This window comes from Colius striatus, chromosome 1 (assembly GCF_028858725.1).
Source record: "Colius striatus isolate bColStr4 chromosome 1, bColStr4.1.hap1, whole genome shotgun sequence".
In the NCBI taxonomy this organism is placed as follows: Eukaryota; Metazoa; Chordata; class Aves; order Coliiformes; family Coliidae; genus Colius; species Colius striatus.
In genome coordinates, this window is record NC_084759.1 from 71,941,477 (window position 1) to 71,960,040 (window position 18,564).

Genomic DNA, 18,564 nt, shown 5'->3' on the forward strand with positions numbered 1-18,564 from the left:
TCTCTTATAATACCACATAAATTGGTCATCTAGAGACCAAAATTCAGGTGAAAGCAAAGCAGCACTAGGTGTCCACCTAGTAAAAATATCACTCCCCCTCCTAAACTGGACAGGAGAGAGGGAAATATAACAAATAGCTTTTGAGTTGACATAAAGACAGGGAGATCGCTCAGCAATTAGCAGCACGGGCAAAACACACTCAATTTGGGGAGAAAAGGGTTTTATTTATTAAACGAAAGATAAGAACAGGGAGAAGAGAAATAAACCTGAATATTAAAACACCTTCCCCAAACCCTCTACACTTCCCAGGACTCTCCTTACTTTCCCTCCAGTAGAGCAGGGGATGGGGGATGGGGGGTTGCGGTCAGTTCATTACAAATGGACTTTGCTGCTGCTTCTTCTCAGGGGGAGGCCTCATCACACTTCCCACTGCTACACTGTGGGGTCCCTCCCCACTGGAGACAGTCCCTCATGAACTTCTCCAGCGTGGGTCCTTCCCATGGGCTGCAGTTCCTCATGAACTACTCCAGTATAGGGCCTCCCATGGGGCCAGCTCCTCACACGCTGCCCCAACACAGGTCACCCACTGGGAGAACACTCTTTCAGGTACCGCCTGCTTCAGCCTGAGTCTCTCACAGGATCACAAGTCTTGACAGCAAACCTGCTCTGACTTGGGCTCCTCTCTCCCCACAGCCTCACAGATCCTGCCAGGAACTTGCTCCAGGGTGAGCTTCCCATGGAGTCACAACCTTTCAGATATCCACCTGCCCTGGCGTGGGGTCCTCCACAGGCTGCGAGTGGGTATCTACTCCCCAGGGGCCTCCATGAACTGCAGAGGGACAGCTGCCTCACCATAGTCCTCACCATAGGTCATAAGGGAGTCTTTCTTCAGGGCCTAAGCACCTTCCTCTCCCTCCTTCTCCACTGATCTTGGTGTCTGTGGAGATATTTTCACATTCTCACTCCCTGTTGCTGCTGCAGATTAGCAACTGCACAACAATTTGTTCTCTTTCTCAAATATGTTATTCACAGAGGTGTTACCTCAATCACTAATTGGCCAGGCCCGGGTCAACTGCAGGATCCATCTTAGAATTGACTGACATTAGCCCTGTCAGCTACAAGGGAAGCTTCTGGCAGCTCTTTGTTTAAAGAAGCCACCCCTGTAGCTTCCTGCGCTATCAAAAAAACTGGTCCAGGCAAAACTAATACAAGCACTAAAACCACCACAAGCACTTAAACCACCAACTGCTAAACTTGCTGAAACACAAAATTTCTGTTTGAAAATGAACACTGAATTTCCTTTGGCAGGGACATAGCATAGACTACTAGTGGCTGGTTTAGTCCACTTATGATCTTGCAATATAGAGGACTGCACTGGACATAATTACGCATGCATGTTTAGTAAAGAGTCCACCTTTTGCACTGTTCCTAGACGTAATGAAAACTTCAGTAATAATCAAAGGACAGAGACACAACAGACAAATTATGACTGTATATTTTGTGTAGATTACTGTGCCCATTTCCAGATTTCTTAGTACAAGAGAGACATGGACGTGCAGAAGAGAGTCCAGTAAAAGGACAGAAAGATGCTGAAAGGACTGAAGCATCTCTCCTATTAGGAAGGACTGAGAAAGCTGAGGCTGTTTAGTCAAGAGAAGCTATGCAGATTGTTAAGAAAAGGGAACCAGGCTCTTTTCAGCATTGTCCAGTGATAGGGATAAGAGGCACAAAGCTCAATCTTCAATGCAGGAAGTTGCCTGTAAATATCAGGAAACACGTTTTTTTATTGTAAGAGAGAATGAGTACTGGTATAGATTACCTGGAAAGGCTGTGAGGTCTCCTTCCTTGGAGATATTGAAAAGCCATCCAGATATCCTAGGCAGCTATGTCTAGTTGGTCCTGTTTCAGCAGAGATGTTGTACCAAATGACCTCCAGAGGTCCCTTCCAACCTCAGCCATTTGATGATTCTGTGATTCATGTGTAATTTCTATCTTTAGAGCTCTTTTCTCAGCTTTGATCCTTCCTTGTAAGAAGTAAATATCTTCATATTATTCCCCTGTGAAATCTAACATTTTTACTGTCATGGAAAAATATTGATTTCTTTTTTTTTTTTTGGTCATTGTGTTTCCTATCTCAAGAAAAAAAATCTTGTGGATTGTTGAATAGTTTCACACTCACTAAAATCAAAATTTGTTTGGTTTTGAATATATAGTCTCATAAGACAAATTAACACAGCCATCTCATAACAAAATTTATACAGACTGTCAAGGGGCTAAGGAAATTTTGTGAACATTGTTTCCTGAACAGCATGTCCATGGACAGAAAAAACTCTGGTGCATATAAACCCTTAGTTTCTGCAGCTGCAAAATGTCCTTTACAGTACTTGATGTGCTGTCATGGTTTGTCATGAAGCTGTATCTGGTAAGGGGGAAGAGTCTGTAAAGACGGCTCTTGTAAGAAGTTGCTCTAAACTCTCCCCAGTTCTGAGCCAGACCCACTGCTGGGGCTGAGCCAATTAGACACCTCCATGATTACTTTTTAAAAACAAGAAGATGGAAGAGGAGGGTTCTTCCTGGGGTTTTTTTGTGTTTTCTTTTTCTTCTGCCCTTCCTCTTTTCCAACTAGTGGTTCAATGACTTGGGAGAGAGAGAGAATCAATTGTGCAGACACCAAGGTCAGTGAAGGAAGAGAGCAGGTGGTGTGCTGGAGCAGAGACTTCTCTGCATCCTGTGGACCATCCTGAAGACTGGTGAAGCAGTGATTTATTTGCACTTTGTTAAAGACCCTGCATCAGGGGTAGAGACTCATTTTGCTAAAGACCCTATGCCAGGGGCAGTGACTATGGCTGGAGGAGGCTGTGTCCTGTGTGAGGGACTCCATATTCACAGAAGCTGTAATCGTGGGGAAGAACCCACACCAAAGAAGGTCATTAAAATTATGCCCTGAAGAGGCCATGTCCCGAGGAAGGGACCTTGTATCTGCAGAAATTGCAACCGTGTCGAAAAACACACACCAGAGATATTCATTAAGGACTGCATCCTGTGAGAGGGGCCCAGTATCAACAGAAGCTGCAACTGCTGGCAACAGCCCACAAAAGATAAGTTTGTTAATGACTGTGTTCCAGGGGAGGGACCCCGTGTTAGAGCAGAGGAAGAATGCCAGGAATCGTCCTTCTCTGAGAAGACAGAAGTGGCAGAGCCCATCTGTGAGAGACTGACCACATCTCCCATTCCCTGCCCCCCTGAGCCATTGAGGGGGGAGGAGGTAGAGATATCAGGATCAGTGAGCTGGGCCTGGGAAGAAAGGAGGAATGGTGGAGTGAGTGCTGGTTGCAATGTTCTCATCATCCTACTTCCTTTTTTGCTTTTTTTTCTGTTCTGTTTCTTGTAGGTAGTAGAATAAACTTTCCTACTTTCCTCTCTAAGTCGACTACTGGGGTCTGTTTTGCCCAGGACCGTAATTGGCAGCAAGCCCTCCCTCCCCTTGGTTATCTTTTTCCTTCCAATTAGCTGGGGCCTCCACCTACCTAACGAGGATAGGAGTGGATGGAGGGTATCAAGCAAGAGACTGCCATAGCGCATCATTGCTGTCTGGCAAAATCATGACATGTGCCTAGTATTTAGATGCTAGTACTGATGAGGTTCTATGTTATTTAAGTCATGTCTAGACTCAGTGCTGAATAGCTTGACTCTTCCTGTATACTAATGACCTGTCTCCACCTGTCAGTTAGATGTATTCCCTCTCCTTTACAGGAGCTGCTGAGCAATCCCAGAGCATACCTAACTGTAAGGTACAGTTCATCAGATACTCTTGCTTCCAATTTCTGCTTAATGTAGTTCCATTTGGTTAGAGCATTAACTCAAATTATGGAAGATTTGTATTCAGTTCTCTTGTGAGAGTGAATACATATTTAAAGGAAATAGTAGACATAATTTCTCAGGAACTGTGGACTTCCCAGTCTCCCTGTTTAAAATTCTTTCCTCTATGCAGCATAATTAAATATTCATTGTTCTAGAAAGAAGGAGTGACCCCCTCATCTGGTTTAATTCACTATGTAATATTATGTAATCATTGTAATATGAAAGTGAAGTTATGACACCCCTCAGTGAATAAATGCTTAAATTGTGCATAGACTCTTTCTAAATCAATGTCTTTCCATTTTTATAGCAAAACGAGATAGATTTTGCTGTACAGTTTGGTAGTTACTCTTCTCTAAACATACCATGGCAAGTTATTACAGTATTCACCCAGAAGGTGCCTTTATAGACTACAGGCTGGTAACAGAAAAGAGCAAACTTAATCCAGAATTTCTGTATCCTGAATGACATTTTCTTTATTAAATTATTCTGTAGAAAACAGGTAAACTACATCCACATTTACTGGAGGTTTTGGAATATGCTTTTTGATCGCGTTTTGAACACTACCTGCTTTGTATCTGGGGATTACATCTCTCAGGGACAGTCTTCTATTTTCCAAATCAAGAACCCAAATCAACCAACCAAAAAAGCATCAATTATGTAATTCAGTCTTTTTTCAAAAGTCATGCCTTCTGTTCTTTTATCTATCTTGACAGACCAGGTTTTACTGAAGATATATTAATGAGATAAGTATTTTTAACTCATCTAAACAAGAGTTTCAGACTGAACTAAAAAATATATCACATAGGCAGAGGGAGATTGTAGGTTTACACTAGTTGCTCAGTTTTTTTTTTTTTTTAATCAGTTGTTTTTAAATTTTGCTTTCAAATATAGATTTGAAAACTAATAGAAAAAAAGTCACTTTCTTGCAACTGACTTGAATAGATTTATTCTGTACATTAATCACCATGGAGCTTTATATATATTTGTGTCACTGTATAGTTTTATTTGTAATACACTGTATAGTTTTACTTTAATAAAATACAGACAAATACAGCAATTGGTTTTGATAGTTTTTAAATTTAAATTTCATATTCAGTCATGAGGAACAATGTGGTATATTCTGTCTATGTTTGCAGATAGTTATCAATCAACTATTTAATTATGTTATGAAATTTTATCATCTTTTCACAAGGAATCGAAGGAAGATACACCTCAAACTTAAGTGAACATCATTGCCCTGAAATAATAATACAAATTTACATGAGTGATTATATATCTCGATTGAGTTAAACTGCTTCCATACACCAAAAATGTTTTTTCCTCTTAACTTGAATCTCAACTAAAGTAAACTTCTGTTTCCTAAATGTCTTGTAGTATCAGACACAGAGGGTTTAGGCTCTTGGCCTTTGTAGAATGAAAGCAACTGCTGTTTTCATCTACCTGACATCCATCTCTATAACTCTTCCACAGAACCCCAGCTTGTAACTTCTGCAATAAACAATCTAAGGTAATAAGAGAAATATCTGCTCTTGACTTGAACTCTGCCACATGTAGGTAAGTTCTATACTTCTGTCACTGTCAAAAGAAAATAAAGGTGTACAGTATCAATCGTCAGTTTGATTTTATTTGGTTTGCATTTTCACCACTGGTAGACATTGAAATTAGAGCGATCTCATGTCTTTTTTTCATCCTCTAGATACTTACAGCACATAATGTAAGTATGCTATAGTCTTTTCACGACTGGTAAAATGATAGGAACCTTGGCAAGGCAAGTGATAAGCCAGGGCCTGGGGCCAGACTGGGGGAAAAAGAGATAGGGTGGGAGGCTGGCACTCTTGCAACATAGCTGTGGCAGGGACTAGCAGACCCAAATTGGTCTGAAATGGGTTCCTGGGCCATGAGCAGAGGTCAGGGAATGCCCTGAAGGGGATGGACAGGGACAGTAAGACTCAGTGCTAGCCTTACAGTGCTGCTGTTATTTGGATCTTTTTGGACCTAAAAGAGCATCCATCATTTAGCAAGAATAAAATATATCATTCATGAATTTGTATAGTCAAGTGGATTAGGTTATGTATGGACACATTTGAGAAGAGTTTGGTAAAAAAGGATTTTTTTAATCCCTTCGTTGCATTATATATGTCAAAATAAAACAATTTACTTCCCAATTTATAATCAAATTAAATCCTCCAGAAAGTTTCCTATTGGTCTCAGAACATTCATTACTGTTCACTAGAGATAATTAAATAAAAAATACTAAAATGGAGTATTTCAAAGTGTGCATAAATTGAAATTGCTTAGAAATATCACTTATGTTGCTTTTTATACTACCATGTATTAAAAATTCAAAATTTCTTAATTATATGTAGAAGTAAAATATTTAAATATAACAAAAACAATTTAAAATGGATTGAGAACAAAAGGAAAAAATGAGAAATTGAGAAATCTCAATTTCGATACAGATATAGATGGATTGTAGCCATACTTATTCTTTCATTTTTTAATCTTTTTGTGTGAAAATCAAAATATTTTTAAAAGCTTAAGGAATTGGTCTGGTTTTCCAAAAGAACAGAAGGTATTTGTGGAAAATGATAAGCAATCTACAAAGTCCTTTTGTCTTACTACAATTCAACACATTGATTAGGGGTGGTTGCCAAACACCCCTAAATTATGAGGATTAAATTTCTTTTTCACTTCTGTAGTTGTCCAGGTGCTCTATGCAGACACACAAAACCAAAGCTTAACATACAAAACTACCATGTTTCATTAACTGTTTTCCATAGTTTACAGCAGATTTGAATGGAAGGCCTATTAGGAAAATGAGATTTTCTTCTTTTTTCACAATTTTCCCTTAAGCAACCTGTGAAGAAAGCATAATTATAAAATTAGGCTGAATGCAGAAGTGCAGCTCATTTTTTATTTCTGTCATATGCAAACAAAAAAGTTAAGTAAGTTTGATTTTAAAATCCCTAAGACGTAAGAATGGCTATAGTGAATCAGACAGTGGATTAATCTAATCCAATGGTATAATTTTTAAAATGTCCAATAGTTAAGGCCTAAATAGGGAGGGAAAACGTAAAACTTGTTTGGTATCTTTTTAGATATTACCAAGTCCAAAGCAAGGACCTGTTCTAGGACCTCTTCAGCCAACAATATTTGTACTTCTACTGATGCTTCCATGCAACACTCCTGTGTGGATCGATATTCTATGTTGTACAGTTAACAGCTTATTAAACACTAAAATATAGATTCCAGATGTCTGTAATGAGTTTGGCATGCAATTCACAGTTTAACTCCACTTTTCAGTCTGCAGCCTGTCAAAGTATTGGAAGAATCCTTTGTTATTCTATTAAAGTAGAAAGTGAACGAAGATGAGTGCTCGATTTCCTCATGACACACACAATCTTACATTTATCATGTCTTCTCTCTCTCTCTTAATGTTAAAGAATGTATTTCAGTTTAGTTATTCCCTTGCAGCGGCTCTACCTTTAATTGTTTTAGCTCTTTCTCCCTATATCTGTCCTGGTTGTATTACATAATGACACATGGGTTAAGAACCTGAGTATTCAGTTTGAGGCAACAACATGTAGTTTCTCAATGTTGTATCAGTAGTTGTGCTAGTTGATTAGAAGTTTCTGTCATTCATCCCCCGTCTCTGTTTTCAAGTATAAAAATGACAAGTTGATATTTTATCATAGATTTTTTAAAGTAATTTCAAGATATCATTCATGAATAGTAATTTTTAGCTTATACATATTATCATATGTATAAAATTAAGAATATTATATCCCATGCTCATTACTTTCACATTTTCTGTGGTGAATTTCATCTGCATCTTTTTACCCAGCTCTTCAGCACTGCTAAGACTTTCCATTTCTTTATAGTCAGCTTGGATCCATACTTACATTAGTAATATCTTCATCAGTCTCTGCAGATAAAATTAGGAATAGATACTTAACAATACTTTAATAAACTTTAATACTTTAGTAGATTAATAAAGCCTTAGATATATTTTCTGCAGCAGACTTTTTGGCAGAGTTAGTGTTTTGCAGGTGAAAGTTGAGAATGAGGTGGGTCACAAATTTCAGACTATATGGATGTTCTTTCACAGAGCTTTAGATTGTGAATTTAGTCCATGACATTGAGTTTTGGAGTTTACAGTCAGATTTCAGCATTTTAGAATTTCTGTTAATATACTTTTCTTAATGGTTTCTTTGTTTTTTTGTTTGTGGGGTTTGGGATGTTTTTGGTTTTGTTTTTTTTTACTTGAAACATTTACATGGACTTGAATTTTTAGTTTAATGCATTTTTTCTTGTATTTTGAAAAAAAGTTTTCAATAACTGGCAAGGCAAATGGGAGAAAGAGAGCTAGAATAATCTAGTATGAAACATTACCTAAGAACCTGATAGATTAAAATTCATCATTGGTGTTTAAAGATCACAATAGACTTCCATTATTCATCTTCTATTGAAAGTGACACACTTGAGCATGGATTTTGGCCCTGAGACATAAACAGTACAAATACCTGTTGTACCTTGCTTTGCAAACTGCCTACTTTTATGTGCGTGCAAGTGCAGACATAACCAATTCTTATGGGAAAGCCATCTCTCACTTACACAGACTAGATTACAAAGGCAAATCTTACAAAGGAAATTTCTGATGTTGCTCATTGAACAACATTGAAGACAATCCTTACATAAAGCAAAACATGGGGAACATATCCCCCTTTCCTCTTTCTCTCAGAATATGTACACCTGGCTGAGACAGTGCAGTCTCCGGAAAGGTAACCCGTATGACTGCAAAGTTCTACAACAAGCTTATCTTTCTTTTCAGAGGCATCTCTGGTAAATGTATTCCAACATTGTTGATGAGTACAAACTGTATGAATTAATATTAAAATATGAATTAATCCTGCATTGAATATGAATCAGCATATTTACTGAATTTGATAAAGGAAGATTTACTTGGATGAAGGTATCTAATGAATTAAAAATGAAGTATCTTCATTATAGCACAGTGCATTGCAACTGGCTTATCCACCCCTGCAGAAACTCCATTTATATTTTCCTATGCATTGTGGAATGAGAAAAACTTGTTTTCCAAACTGACATTTTATTAAAAAAACTTATGCTTGAGGTTCTCTAGGAAAAAAAATAACAACCTATACTTTCTGTTCTCTAAAGTATTCATGAATCTTTGGCAAGGGAGATAGTTTTCTCATTCACATGCTGTTGCAGCATGTTTGCTCTTGATTTGAAATCTTGTAGTGTCTTGAGTATCACCTGGGAAATCAAGGTCCATGTCAGATATGTTAAAGCCAGGATGTTTAATAAAAGCAGATGATTGGATGTGACTAAGCTTAAGCATAGTCAAAGGCTGTTTCAAAACAAACACCTGATTCTAAAATTCTTGGAAGATGAAATTGATACTGTCCTTATTCTAATTTCAGGAAAATAAAGCAAAGATACTACAAAAAAACCCACTCATCAGTTAACACCACTGACAGTTTAAGATTGTGTTTGTATCTAACTGATTTTGGCACAGTCCATTTAAATCAAACTGAAGAGTTTGTCCCAGGGTATCTTGCTGTTCTTTCACGTTGCAAAGAGCTACACCATGAATCTCCTTATACACCTCCAGCACCTGACCCTGTTCTAGAGTGTTTCATGGACATTTTTTAATGTCAATCTCTTCACTACAAGACTCAGATATGTTTACAAGTCCTTTGACCTGAATATGTTTTGTTTGGTTTTGGTTTAATGTATTTTTAATAGTGGTCAGAACTTAAAGTTAAAATCAGTCTTAGTGTTGTAGTACTTCATGAAATATCTAGCACTTTTCCTTCTTCAGGAAAATCCTCCACAGAGGATTCCTTTCACAAAGCATTTATCTTTTCATTCACTGATTTTTGCTGATGTGGAAAACATTATTCTTGAATAAACTATAAAGTGGACAGGCTCTAAAGTGTGTGGTGCCTTACATACTTTGTATTTCAAAACCTTCACACAGATACCACACTTCTGCTGCTTCTCATAAGAATACTGTTTCTCATGAGAATGAAGCACTTCCTCAAACTTCTTTCCTAATGCAGTTTTTCTCCGTGAAAATAACTCCAGTCCACTACATGTAACGTCTAATATGCCAAGATTGACACTGTAAAAAGTTTGAAGGCTTTGTCTTAAAAAAATGGTTTATATGATAAAGTTACAATAATTTCATGGGTTTAGAAATTGTTTTAAAATGGATTTTTGCCTATCATCATGATGAAAAATGATAACTAGAGTTGTGAAGAAGCTTCAGGAAGTGTTAGCACTTAGTTTTACAACTTTACATGCCAGCAGTGCCACAGTTCTATGAAATTTTAGATTAATTAGGGTTTTTCAAAAATATTAAATGGGAATGTATTGAACTGTATTTTATTCACCCTAAGAACATTTTTAATAGAAGCACAATTCTGATAAAAAGTCAAATTTTGACAGTAGGGAGAGATTTCTTGATCATATTCTTATTTGTAATATAGCTAAGAACCTGTCCTGCTTAGGATAAAAATTGTTAGATAATAACTACTACTGCTTTAGTTCCAAATATAACTCTTCATTACATTTTATCATATGAGTACTCATTCACTCTGATGATGAAAGAAAAATTAATAACTTTTAAATGACCTGGAGCCGATAAAATCATTGTTTCTGAGAAAAACACAAGTTTGCATTTAGAGTATGACTTCAGTTTCAGTTGACAGTAAAATGGTTTTATGAAAGTTCAAATGAAAATAAAAAGCAATATCTTGAAGACTTTATTAATATTTCATATATAATAGATATAAGACACATAACTGAACAGTTTTATGTGTAAGTCATACATAATACACATAAAAAAAGCTGCTGGCTATTCATGTAACAATCAACATAAAAGGATATATCCACAGTGATTTGGAGAATTTCTCTTGTCACACCAGTTTATACACTTTAGATGCTTCTTTCAGGAACCGATAGACCTAATGAGCTAGCCATTCATCAATTCATTTTCCAAGGTATTGAAGGGAATGAAACTGAGCTGGGAAAATGCAAACCCCATAAAATTTTTTATGTAAAAAGAAGTGCTCTTTCTTGCTGGACATTTTAATGTATTTTTTGGCAAGGGGAAGGGTAAATAAAAAATTATTTAGAATGTAAAGGGGTTTATTTTTATAGCAGGATTCATTCATGCAAATCTGACATCTATCCTCATTATATTCTTAATAAGTTCCTAAGTGGAATACAAAGTTATTTAACACTACCTTTAAGGAAGGACAGACTTGCAGAAATCTTTATAATATATCCTTGTTACTCTGCAGCACAACCCATACCTTGAAGAAAAAAGAAGCTGTTAAATCACCTTCTGAATTGTTTGTGAAATAGTTATGGTGATTATTCATACATTGAATGAGTACCTAAAAAGCATGTGGCTTCAATAACAAAGGAATATATTATTTATGTTCTGACACAGACACATTTCTATTCCAGAAGAAAAGTATTCCAAAATATCTTTATTTGTGGACTCTGAAAGGAGTCTTACTACTTTGTTGTGTGGCTTTATTTTTCCCTAAAGGGTCTACTGTGGGAAACAGCAGTCTCCCACACTATCACCCTCAGTATCTTTAGGGTATTCTTTCTGAAACAGAGAAAAGGAGTTGAGTGAATTTGCCCTATCTAGCCATCATTTCCCAGTGGAAACCAGGGAATGGCAAGGGAAGTATACCTTCCCCTTGCATGAGCAATCCGGGGGAAAAAAACCCAAAAGTTTAAGGAGAATTGAAAAGGTGATCCTGTTCATTTCACAGCGTTTGCAAACAGTCCTCCTGGAGTAATGAACTACAGTCTATTTCTTTTCAATGGGAACAGATATGAATTTTCAGGATTGGAAAGTAAGTAAATTCAGAATATTAGATATCTCTAAGTTTATTTGACAACTTGTTTATAAAATGCTTCAAGAAATTACTTTCCAGAAGATGGTATTTTCTGCAGCTCAAAGCTTAATCTTCAAATTGAACATCTATTAATATTGAACATTTCAACCAAGGTATCTAAAAGTCAAATTGAATATCTACAAACAAATGCAAATACAAGGCCTAGTTATTTATTTATGGGTCTGTGACAGAAATAGATGGGGGTTGATTCTTTCTCTACCAGGCATTTTTCCACACAGGAATTCTAATTGTGTCTTTCAGCACAGATGAAGAGAATGAAACTGGATTTAAAAGCTGGAAATCTGAAGGCTGCTCTACAGAGAGCTATTTTTAATTTACAGAAATCCTTGGACTCATTTAGCTTAAAAATAAACACCTGCAAGAAGCTCATTGAATTTACCAGTAACTAAATAGAATCCCTCCATCCCAGCATAATGAGCTCCCTATCAAGTTAACCTAGTTCTATATGACAGTGTAAAATATGAATTGTTCCGGTGTTTATTTATCTTTGAAAGGCACAAAGAAGAAAAAAAATTACTTCCCTTACCTTGCAATCTTAGATATACCAGGAAAATATTTCTCCCTAAAATCAGCATATTGAATGAATTATTCAGTTGCTTTAAAAAAAATATAATAAAAATAATCCACTCTTTGTGGAAAATCTTCTTACTGTCCTATTATTCATACAAACTTTCCCACACATTAAACACCTGGGTATAGAATTCTACGTTACAAATCTACCTAAAATAACTATTGCATGCTATAGAATACCATAAATATTTTGTGCTTCATAGGCATCTCTATGCCTTTTCTATAAAAACATATAGATTAGTCTCTTATACATTTATAATACTGGTTGCACTTGTAACAAGCATTCAAAAAACACTGATATTGGATTTGCATTCATGCAGAGAAATAACTAAAATGCCAGAAACTGACCAATAAAAATTAATTTATAAATAAAACAAGATGACCTGAAAAAGTCTTCTTCAAATGCATGTGGAATTTGTGTAAATTCAGAGTAGGACAAGTACTTTAAGAAACACACAGTCCTAGTAAAACATGCTAAACTTAAAACTGAGTATAGAAAATTTATAATATATACAGGAGGCATAAAATACTGCTTTAGTATAGTTTCATTAGTGAGAGAATCAAATCACTTCTTTACAGATTTTTTTTGGTCATTTAATATTTTTTTGTGACCTACTGTAGTCACACAAGTACACACAAACACACTTATATCCAATATTAAAAATATAATTGACATACAAATATGCTTGTTTAAAGAAGGTTAAAGCTCTTTTTTAGGTTTCTTGTAGACTGAAAAAGTCTGACAAAGTTCAAGAAATGGATAGTCCATTAATATCTATTATTTTATTGTATTTTATTGTTATATTATGTTTCAGAATGTTACTGAAAGTGGTATTTATTATTGGCTACTTAAATCTCTATAAAAGAAAAGAATAATTCCATCTCAGGTTTTCTATCTTACAATGCTAATATAGACATCAGTAAAAATAATTTGGCTTCAAATTTCATTCAATCAAATTTTATTATAATATGCATCAAATTAACTGAATTATTTTCCCTGGAAGAAAAGTAAAGTACATAACAATTCTGTTTCAACATTCTCAGAATATGTTACTCCATTTCTAGAAATAACTTAATTTCTGATGTTTCTAGTTTTACTGAAAATTAAATGTAAAGCTTTTGGGGAGGGTTATAGTTTCAAATGTAAAATCACTGTTTTGTAGAATCCCAGTGTATTCTCAAAGTATTTACTTAATCCTTTCTCTACTGAAATGAGCATGAAGTGTACATCCCTTTCTGTATTCCAGCACAACTTTCTTTCTCTGGCCTGTAATTGTAAGCATTCAGCATGCATAGGAAATTGTCTTTTGAGCCTCAACACAAACATCCATAAAGTGATAAAAATGGTTAGATATAAAATATCTTGTTTAAGTGATTTCCCTGTCAACTATTAATAATTTAATATCAGATGCAAAGATACAATCTAATACTCCAAGTAAGAATTCAACTATCTCCATGAAGATACCCAATTTTTAATTCCTAATAATCCCACCTCTACAAACCTACACATGATCCAACTACTTTGGTGGCTGCAAATCCACTGCAGAACTCAGCACTGGAATGCTTGTAATCATCTCAATATTTCTCAAGCACCAAAATCCTGTAATTTACACAATTTTCCATCTCTTCAGACTTCTCACTGAGCAGTGTTCTCTGTATATACTCTGATGTGTTCTTTAATCTTTTTTTTACAAACATCTGGATTCCTTTTCTTTGTATAGCTAATCCCTTCTAAAATTACATACTTTGAAAAAACATTTAAAAATTAGTCAACTGAGATCTCACCTGTCTAAAATGGAAAGACTAATTTTTAAATATATTAACAGATAATCCTCATGATGTATCAATGTGAAATCAGGAAAAGTCATAAGCACTATTGCGACTCCCAAATCCAAGCCTGAGCTATGAGTCTAAGAGGTATCACTATGAGGTGCTCTGGTGAAAGCCCCTGTTTAGGCTGTGGAGATGAGGAAAGACATTCCTCCTACAGTGCAATGCTATTTCTCACTCACTGTTACAAATTCTATCTCTAATTGAAGACTGGTATCAAGAATAGAAATGCATTATCATTGGATAATGTCCTTGAGCAGACATCTTTAAAAGTTTTTTTACTAAAAGAATGCGATTTTTTTTTTTTTTTACTTTGTTCCCCCCATAAAAGACCAATGAGATAAAAAAAAAACCTGTTTAGCTCATAATTAGGAAATTTGACCCTGCAAATTGTTCAGATTTCTTCTATGCATTTTTTTTTCTCTTCTAACTATTCTACAGTTTGTTCTATATTACATTCTTAGTGTAGCTGGAGCTCTGCTGAAAAAGAAGGAAAAGTCCTGAAGTCATAATTAATACATCTTCAGAGTGGATTCACTACTTATCTTGGCTTTCATGCTTGTTAGATAGGAATTCAAAAAAAAAAAAAAAATCCAAACTAAACCAAAACAAAAAACAGATGCTTTTATCCTCAGGGTATAGCATTCTAGGAAATTTTATTCAATCCAACTGCTGCTACCACTCTCCTGTACCATGCTTCTGCTGCAGATGGATCCTATCTCTCAATGGAAGCAGTCAGACATGCCACACAGCCCAGTGATTCTTCTACTGTTGTGATCTACTTTTCTTGTTTGGATAAAAGTTTGCAGATAATCTGAAAAGAAAATCCTAAAATTAAAGATATTTTTTTTTTAATGCATTCCTGTGTGGGTCATAAATACAAATAGGTTATCAGTTTCTCCATACTAGAAATTAAGCACTTATTATGCCTGATCAGAAATATGTTTAAAAAAAAAAATCCACATGTTCTGAAGCCAGTCCTTCTCCATCAATAGTGATGGGTTTAGTGCATTGCCTGTTCCCAGCCATGGTGACCCAGCCAGAATTGACGCAGGGTAGCCTGGAAGCTTTCTTTCTAGAAAGAACGATTTTCTGTCTCTCTATCTTTCTGTCTCTGCCTCTGAGACATGCTTATGTCCCCTGACCATCTTTGTGGACTTTTACTGTACTCAAATCTGTATGTCCTTGACTTTCTTGCACTGAGGACCCCAGCACTGGGCTCAGCATTCCAGATGTGTCTCACCAGGGCTGAGTAGAGGGAATGGATCATCTCCTTCAACTTAGTGGTAACCTTTTCCTTTACACCATCCAAGAGGTTGTTGGATATTTTACTGAAAGGATGCACTACTGGCAAAGTCACTTTATAGCCAGCCAGCCCCCAGCATATATGGGCACACAAAGTTACGCCTTTTCAGCTGCAGGACTTGGCACATCCTTTTGATGAACTTTCTGAGACCTTGCTTGCCCATTTCTCGAGGCTGACACGATTCCTCAGAATGGTGATAAAATCAGTTCTAAATACAATCTTGTTATTGATTAAATGTGGAATTTATTTTACACTTTCAAATTTAAATTCTTTCAGGAAAAGAAGGATATAAGAAAAACTGATGGATATTTTAAAAGAATCTTAAAACCTTTGTCCTCTCTAGAAGTAGCTCACTACTAGCAGTATACAGAGAATGATTTGAATATCAATTACACACTATTTCGAGCAAAGTAATATATATACTGAAGTTAAATCAATATTCAAATCACAGCATCTGAAATGTAAATGAGAAAGAAAATGAAATAGTCAACCCTGGTTAGCAATTTATTAAGTTTTCAAGATTTTAAAAACATTATTATTATTGAATAATATTATGTAGTCCATCATGTGTTATCAAATAACAAGTATGGAAATATGTATTTTGCACTTCATTAAAAAAAGATCTTGGGTTTATTTCCTAATTATGAAAAAGACATTGTTAACAGAAACATATAGATGTATTGAGACTGAGTTTCCACATTCTGCTGTGAAAACAATGTGTTCCCTGATAAGACAATGTTGGAGGTTTTATCAGTTGTTCTTGCTGTTATTATTATTTTGTTCTTTACGTCTTTGACTGCTGCAGATGATTAACAAGGCTGAATAAGAAGGAAGCATTCCTAGTTAGCTATCCAGTCACTCTTCTTGGAGCCTTTAACATTACATGAGGTTGTTGTGGCCCGAGTGCAGGACCCAGCACTGATCATTGTTAAACCTCATACACAAACATGGCCAATTGATCCAGATTGTCCAGATCCCTTTGTAGTGCCTTCCTATCCTCAAGCATATGTTCACACCCAACAATAGAATCATAGAATCTTTTCTTCTGGAAGAGATGTTTAAGATCATCAACTCTAGCCTTTGTCCCAGCCCTATCAACCACTAGGCCATCTCCCTAAGTACGTAAGCTTTGTATCATCCTCAGACTTACTGAATGTGCACTCGATCCTTTCATCCAGGTAACCGATAAAGATATTAAATGGAACAGGCCCCAATACCGAGCCCTGGAGAACACTACTGGCAACTGGATTTAACTACACTCACCACCACTCTCTGAGTCTGGCCATCCATCGAGTTTTCCATCCAGTGAAGAATATATCCATCCAAGCAATGGGCAGCTAGTTTCTCCAGGAGGATGCTAAGGGAGATCGTGTCACAGGCTTTACTAAGGTCTTGATATACCACATCCATAGCCTTTCCCTCATTCATTAAGTGGATCATCTTGTCATAGGAGAACAGGTTAGTAAATAGTGCTTGACTTGCGCTGTTTCAGTGGCCTTTTTATATTTAACACATTTTTTTTTTCACTTTATTCTTCTGTGGATTTATTATGCCTAAAATACCAGTTTAATATTTTTCTTCTCACTTGCCAGATACATCAGTTGACTGAAAAATTTTTCAGGAGTAGCAGTTTTCCATTATACTCATTGTTGACTTTTTTTTCTGTGCAAGTTTTTTTTTATGTGAAAGTTTTAACATTCACCGTTTGTGTGTGCACTACTGTGACAACAGACGAAGATGCTAGGAAGCAATGAAAGATCAGTGTGTGAATTTCTGATGACAAGAAGCTGATAACTAATTCTCTATGATTTCTTTTTTTTCCCTCTACCTGACCTTCAGCTTGGATGTTTACTTGAAGATTCAAGGTCTCAAAGACTGTGGCAACATTTTATTACATTTTCTTCTGAATAGCTCAACCCAGCCCTCCTTCGCTCAGTATTGATACCAGTCTGACAAGCTTTAAGGGAAAATGAAAAGTTGTCCATAAAGTTATGCATTTGTCATCATGACTTCATGTACTACTGTCAAGCCAATAACAAAATGCTTGCTTGGCATCTGGGAGTATTCTATCTTATATGATGAAATATTATACTAGTTTTTTCCTACAGGGCTTCAGCAGTAGAAAGATGACTAAAAAGAAGACTATTACTGTTTTACAGTAATTCTTATTAAAGCTTGAATTCTTCTGTTAATATAATCATGACTAAACCAGAAATTTTGGAAATGAGAAGATATCTAATAATCAGTTACTGCTAATGTCTAAAGAATGCCCCTGGGTTACATGTTAAATAGTTCTAACTTGCTAAGAAAGGAAGAATGAAGTCCTTGATCCATTCCGGTGGTGAAACACTGTGATCGCAGAATCACAGAATCTCAAGGGCTAGAAGGGACCTTGAAAGATCATCTAGTCCAACCCCCTTGCCAGAGCAGGACCACCTATAGCAGGTCACACAGGAACTCATAAACAACAAAACAACTTTATAATTCATCAGTCTTTTTAGCATCATATAAATTCTCTTCAGAGAAAAGCCTTCAAAGAAATTACCTCTGACTCTATATTCATTATGATATGTACCTCTGCAAAAAATACGTGTGATAGCCTTCTGCTCTCTACACTCAGTTCTTCATCTCTAGCAAGATGTGCAGACAGAGGCTCATTCAAGACTTAAAGAAGTCACCAAAAATGTTCAATACATAAGTGTAATATAACAGCATATTTAGCTAGTTCTGCAGAACTTTATATGTGGGTTTTTTTGGTAATAATTCTGTTTATCTTTGAGCTTTTACTTTATTCATTTGGACCAATTAGAGGAAAATTGTATTTAAGTAAAAAATGGATGTCATCTAATTGAGTACAGAGTCTCACTACAATGGTTGGAACATAATGAAAGATTTATAGGATTACATTAACAGCTCTAAAAACAATAGTTACTGTAGATGGAAGTAGGTATTGATCTTGTAATAACTTTTCAAGAAAAAGAATCAGGTTCAAATTGATCTTAGCGATTATTGACTTTTTTTTCTATGGAT